The sequence below is a fragment of the Triticum aestivum genome, chromosome 7D, assembly GCF_018294505.1.
Source record: "Triticum aestivum cultivar Chinese Spring chromosome 7D, IWGSC CS RefSeq v2.1, whole genome shotgun sequence".
NCBI classification, from domain to species: Eukaryota; Viridiplantae; Streptophyta; class Magnoliopsida; order Poales; family Poaceae; genus Triticum; species Triticum aestivum.
In genome coordinates, this window is record NC_057814.1 from 623,173,982 (window position 1) to 623,181,479 (window position 7,498).

Here is a 7,498-nt window from a genome sequence, read left to right on the forward strand (position 1 = left end):
GGGGGTTAGGGTTTCGGGGGGGTGAGGGGATAAGGGGACGGCTGGTGGGCCGGTTTGGGCCGGCCGTCCAGATGGGCCAGTGGGCCAATGCCCTTGGGGAGCCGGGGTGTTTTCTTTTCTTTTGTTTTCTTTCAATTTCTTTTCTGTTTATTTCATCTTTCAACTTGTTTTAATTTTGTAAAACATATAGTAAGTTCCTAATCTAGTAATAGTATTTATACCACTGCCACAATTAAGTTGGCACATAAATATAATAGTTTGAACTTGTTTATCATTTTAAAAGCATTTAAATATTTGTTTTTGCTACTGTTTTATTCATCTCATATTATTTAAACATTATATAAAGGTGTGGTTTCTCCACAATAATTACCTATGCATTATTTGGCAACACCCCAACATTTTAGTTTTAATTTTTGAAAACTTTTGTTGTTTGCCATATTTTGAATTTGAATTTTGATCCGGTTTTGAACTAACACGAGATTATCAACACTAACAGAGGTGACGTGTCATCATTAGCGTAGGTTTACTGTAGCATAATTATCCGGGCGTCACAATTCTCCTCCACTACAAGAAATCTCGTCCCGAGATTTAAGAGGTAGAGTAAGGGGAAAAGTTCTGGTTACGGAATTCTAACGAATCTTCTCGGTCTTGGTTGCTCTTCTCGAAGAAGTTGATCCGTTACGTTGATGTATTCATTTTTCCTTCTCGATGAAGCTGGCATCCCTTCTTCGGGAACTCCATCGTACTTACGAAGGACAAGGGGTAACTTCGGAATAATAGGCCTCTGAACGGTTGACTATCTGGTTGATAACATCATCGGGGAAAGTGGCGGAAAGTATCTCTCGAACTAAACCTTAAGAAAGCCGAGAGCAAGTAAGAAAGTACCATGAGAAGTTTCAAACGGGTAGGCAATCGTTCGAAGCCTGAAACAAAGTGTGAAAGGGGTTCAAAGCAATCGGAATAAGTATTATGTCTGATGCCAGTATAGATCAGTAGGACGGTGGTCCGTGAATTACATACGAGGCCACGCGCGATGAATAAATTTGGGAACAGGGGGTGCACAGGAGAGTCAGGTTTCGATCCTGTGGAACTGTGGGTTATGGGCCCACCATGTGGGTTAAAAGTAGGAAGGGCGGTGACATCTTGCATGATCATGATAGCAAGGCATGTCAGAGGGTAGCCTGTCAGTTATATGTCAGCAACATCGTCGGTACCAAGGGCGAGGGACGAAGAGAACCATTTTCCTGCTCGTTGAAACGAGGCGGACCATTAGGCAAAGTTCTCGTCCATCGGTGGTTACCGAAATGTCACCAACAATAATAACAGGGTCTTACTGACAGAGTTGTACACCGAGGTGTTTGTACAAGCAAGGAATTAATACTGCTTAGATCATAATGATCAGCAGAAACGTTAAACCAACCAATGGAAATGAAAATATGATTATCAGATTAAACAGAAGAATGGAAAGGAAAATGTGTTTAAACACATATTTCAAGGGTATATCGTTCCCAAGGACAAGCTGAGCATGATATTCATGACAGGATATAATGTAGAAAACTCTTTAGGTAGGGGAGAGAAATTTCATGACGTTACCCATACAACGGTGTTTGGATAATTGAGCAGGAAACATTTAGCATTGGGCTTCAAATGTTCCTGTTGAAAATCGGAGTACCATAGACATGCTTCGAGATAGCATTGACATGGTCAACAGGTGAAGATCAGACTTTGGAAACAAAAAGGATCCATCAGGAACAACTTATAGAGTAAGTCTTACAATTTCCTCATGGAAGAATAGCTAACCTTGCTAAAAAGAAAAACTTATAACAATAGGTCCTCCCGCCAGGTGTGCTGGGTATCATCACCTTATTGGGTCATAGTAGACCAGTGTTATAACTCTTGGAAAAATGTTCCAACCATCATATATGACCGAGATTCAGATATGAACGGTGTTTGGATACCTCAGACTCAGGATGCCTGAGAAGAAAAGGTGCAAAACAAATTGACGAGACGACATTGTAAGATTCTCGGGAAATGAACTATGGAAGCGAGTTCTGAACAAGGGTCCATCATTAAATCAAGGGGAGGTGAGGAGGTGACTGATTGACTCAGCGACAATCCGTTGAGATCTCCAAAAGATGGATTTCCCCAACTATGTCAACAAGGAGATAACATAGCTAGATCGAATGACTTAATGACGTATGCTCGAGGAAAACATACACAGTTAAACATTGGTTGAAAGGTGCACCCGAAATATGGGCTAGGTAGCACGATCAATGTTCGAATGATGATTCATTAAGCCATAGACGTAGAATGAAACTATAGGCCAATAACTTCAAAGCATTAGGGTTGCTAGAAGTTTAGAATTTACACATCACAGACCATTTGTCGGTATTTCGTTTAGAAACAACACGGGGATCAGAAAACAAATGGAGATGGCGAGAAGTATTACTATATCAAGAATTCTCAAGAGGTGGAGAAATTCTCACAATATCCTTGACATAAAAGATGGTAATACTCCAAGGTAGAACATAACATAGGCTGGTTAGCAAGGAGCTCCATAACTTGATCAAGTTTGTGATGAAAGGAATGAAAAGTTGTTGTCGATGGTAACTCAAATTACCAAGGAACGAGGATGGCACTTATCATCAAGAATTCCATTGATATCCTGGAAGGAGTCAAAATGTTGATGATGTTCACGGCAAATTTTGTCAAGAGGCTCCACGAAGATGTAATCGATCGGCGATGACATCAAGTCAAAGGAATGATGAAGCGATAGGTTAATGGAACCAAGGGGAAGGCACAAACTTGAAATCAAGCTTGTTGTTCAAGGCGAACTAATATGACGAGGAAGATCGACGTAAGATTAGCTCACCGTTGAAGGTTGTGCTCCGTGATTAAGGACCAGGTAGCACAGTTAAAATCAGCACGATAATGATGTAGCCGAGTAGGCTAGGAATGACGTGATCGAGTTCAAACTCGTAAGTAATGAAGGTTACCAAGAGTTGTTGAATCGCAGTGCGGACTCGATTCAGTTGTCGGTGTCCTTGAGGGGTTCTAACAACTCAGAATCCGTTGGAAAAATGGAATCGGCAAGAATATTAGTTGATGAAGAACTCATAAGAAGTTATGTTGCTCGTGATAATCTCGAGATACCAGGGGGTAATACTCGACGACAGATCAAAGTAGAGGTTGGACTAGGGTATTGATTTGCAGAAGACAAGTGCTCAAACTTGCACGAGAAACGGAATCAAGGAGAAACATGGTCGGAACCACGATTGCAGAGGATCAATTCACCGATACCAGAGGATATTATACCAGGGAAATAGCTATTATTATAAGAGGCTTCCATGATAGGATCTACATCGTGTCCATGGGCATGAACACAAAGGTTCAAGGTCGACTCCCACTTGTTCAACGCATAACCTTTCATTTACTTCTCATTTTTCGAAGAAGTTGTAGTGTTGAAATTTTATCTGGCAAAATACCAGAAGAGTATGACTCATGAAAACTCTTGAGTTCACACATATTATGGAAGGCATAGGTTCAACCCATCGGGGCATCGTGGAAACATATACCACAAACTTCGGAGTAAATAATACAAGCTCGAAAGTAGAGCATGGTTCACAAAACAGATGATACAATTTACCAAAGGCATTATATACCCATGGAAAGGCTCACAACGTTATTCAATAGGAAGGACACTGTCGGATAAAATCCAACAAAGGAACCGATGGTCCACAAGGGATCTGATGTGAGCATCGGTACTCAACCAGAGGAAGAAGAATGCAAGGAGATCAGACTTTAGAAACAACTGACTAACTCACAAGCTCAAATGCAAAGGAATTATGAATTCCAAGTCAAGGGATCAGAAGCAATGCTCTGATTAGGGATGGATAAGTTGAATAGCCTTAGGGGTACAATCGATGACGATTTGATTGGTCGAGATCCAGCTCATGTTAAAGATGCCTGAGCCGGAAGGATGAATTCTAGGATCTGATTGAGGATTGCGAGCATTCGCAACATATTGAATCAATGGACTCAAAAAGATAATGACAAGAGATGCCAATAAGATTACGAGACTTAAGATTAATCATAATGCAAGTAAGCAAGAATTTCAAGAGCAAAAAGGCTCCTGAAGATTTTCGGAAGATCGAATGATATTTTGAACACTTTTGTGAAATACTTGAATCAACTGGGGATGACCGGATACTCGGTAAGTGCTAGAAATTATCCATAGTGGTATTCATGTGGCAAAGAACAGCAAGGCAGTAAGCTCAAAGGATTCTCGGAGCAGCAAAGAGAATTTCGGGGTATCTTGTAATAACAAGATCAACTGGGAAGCATTGTAGGAATGGCGAGTATACGTGGTTATCCACAGGGGTTTATCGATGGAAGGGAATTGCAAAAGCAATGAACACAAGTTCTCGGGTTATCAGCGGAGAGTATCTTCAGGGTCTTCACGTGCAGCAGACGATCATCAGTAATAAGGGGCTCTCCGGGTGAAAGTGATAACGAGATCCTAATGTTAGATTTAGTAAAATTCACTTAACCCGAATAGAAGAGAGATCAGAGTCCCAGAGTACAGACAAGGAGTAAAATATCCTAATACCACCCAATGGCGACGTGGGCCCATAAGCCACACAGCCATGTTAGTAAAAGTTTTGTAAAGGCTAGACTCGACTTCGGCCAAGGAGTTTGGAATGGGGATTCCTACAGGCAGTTGGCTCTGATACCAACTTGTGACGCCCCCGATTTGACCGTACACTAATCATGCACGCAAATGTGTATGATCAAGATCAGGGACTCACGGGAAGATATCACAACACAACTCTAAAACATAAATAAGTCATACAAGCATTACAATACAAGCCAGGGGCCTCGAGGGCTCGAATACAAGTGCTCGATCATAGACGAGTCAGCGGAAGCAACAATATCTGAGTACAGACATAAGTTAAACAAGTTTGCCTTAAGAAGGCTAGCACAAACTGGGATACAGATCGAACGAGGCGCAGGCCTCCTGCCTGGGATCCTCCTAACTACTCCTGGTCGTCGTCAGCGGGCTGCACGTAGTAGTAGGCACCTCCAGTGTCGTAGGTGTCATCGTCGACGGTGGCGTCTGGCTCCTGGACTCCAGCATCTGGTTGCGACAACCAGATAGAAAGGAAAAGGGGAAAAGAGGGAGAGAAGCAACCGTGAGTACTCATCCAAAGTACTCGCAAGCAAGGAGCTACGCTACATATGCATGGGTATATGTGTAAAGGGGCATATCAGTGGACTGAACTGCAGAATGCCAGAATAAGAGGGGGGATAGCTAGTCCTGTCGAAGACTACGCTTCTGGCCATCTCCATCTTGCAGCAAGTAGAAGAGAGTAGATTGAAGTCCTCCAAGTAGCATCGCATAGCATAATCCTACCCGGCGGTCCCCTCCTCGTCGCCCTGTTAGAGAGCAATCACCGGGCTATATCTGGCACTTGGAAGGGTGTGTTTTATTAAGTATCCAGTTCTAGTTGTCATAAGGTCAAGGTACAACTCCGGGTCGTCCTTTTACCGAGGGACACGGCTATTCGAATAGATAAACTTCCCTGCAGGGGTGCACCACATAACCCAACACGCTCGATCCCATTTGGCCGGACACACTTTTCTGGGTCATGCCCGGCCTCGTAAGATCAACACGTCGCAGCCCCACCTAAGCACAACAGAGAGGTCAGCACGCCAGTCTAACCCTATGCGCGCAGGGGTCTGGGCCCATCGCCCTATGCACACCTGCACGTTGCGTACGCAGCCGGAAGCAGACCTAGCCTAGTGGCGTTCCAGTCCAATCCGGCGCGCGCCACTCAGTCGCTGACGTCACGAAGGCTTCGGCTGATACCACGACGCCGGGATACCCATAACTACTCCCGCGTAGATGGCTAGTGCGTATAGACCAAATGGCCAGACACAGATCAAATACCCAGAACTCGTTAAGCGTGTTATTTATCCGCGAACGCCGACCAGGGCCAGGCCCACCTCTCTCCTGGGTGGTCTCAACCTGCCCTGCCGCTCCGCCACAAAGTAACAGTCGGGGGCCGTCAGGAACCCAGGCCCACCTCTACCGGGATGGAGCCACCTGTCCTTTCAGCCCCCTCATCAGAATCACTTGCGGGTACTCCTCGAGCCGACCCGACTTTAGTCACCACATGTGTCATGTATATAATGTATATAGTATATACCCGTGATCACCTCCCAAAGTGATCACGGCCCAGTAGTATAGCATGGCAGACGGACAAGAGTGTAGGGCCACTGATGGAACACTAGCATCCTATACTAAGCAGTAGGATAGCAGGTAAGGATAACAACTGTAGCAACAATGACAGGCTATGCATCAGAATAGGATTAACGGAAAGCAGTAACATGCTACAGTACTCTAATGCAAGCAGTATAGAGAAGAATAGGCGATATCTGGTGATCAAGGGGGGGCTTGCCTGGTTGCTCAGACAAGAGAGAGGGGTCGTCGGTGACGTAGTCGACCACAGGGGCATCAGCATCGTCACGGGGTCTACCGAAGAGAAGAGGGGGGAGAAACAGTAAATACATAGCAAGCAAGTGCATAACAGGACAACAGGCAGAGCTAGACGTGTTCTAACGCGGTATGAGGTGATACCGGTGAAGGGGGGAGACATCCGGGAAAGTATCCCCGGTGTTTCACGTTTTCGGACAGATGAACCGGAGGTGAAATGTTGCAGGTTCACTATGCTAGGGACGCGTGGCGGACGAACGGACTGCGTTTTCAGATTCGGCTCGTCGTTTTGAGCAACTTTCATGTAGAAAGTATTTTCATCTGAGCTACGGTTTAAAAGATATGATTTTCTAAAAATTTACTAATTTCTGGAATTTAATTAATCATTTAATTTAATTCGAAATTGTATTTACGACATCAGCATGATGTCATGCTGACATCAGCAGTCAACAGGGGTTGACTAAGTCAAACTGACATGTGGGTCCAGTGGGACCCACCTGTCATTCTCTGTTTAGGTTAATTAGGGTTTAGCTAATTAATTACTGTTTAATTAAATTAACTAATTAATTAGATTAATTTAAACATGATTAATTAACTTAATTAATTAATTAATTAATTAGATTTGTTTTTATTATTTGTTTTATTTAAATTTATATTTTTATTTATTAATTAATTTTTATTAATTAATTTATTATTTTTATTATTGTTATTATTATTTATTTATTTTTAATCATTTTCATTTTTTTTCTTTTCGTTCGGTGGGCGCGGGGGCCCACCTGTCTGTCGCCCAAGGGGCCAATCGGGCGCGGGCGATGGGCGCTGGGCGCCAGCGGGCACGGCAGGCGTCAGCCCGTTTGGGCAACCGCCGAGGCCAGTGGAGGCGCCGGGGTGCCGGCGGCTGCGGCGAGCAGGCGCGGTGGAGGCGGCGACGAAGCGAGCAGGGCTGGTGGCCTAGTGCGGCGGTGGAGGCAGAGCCGACGAGACCATGGCCCGTGCGGCCAG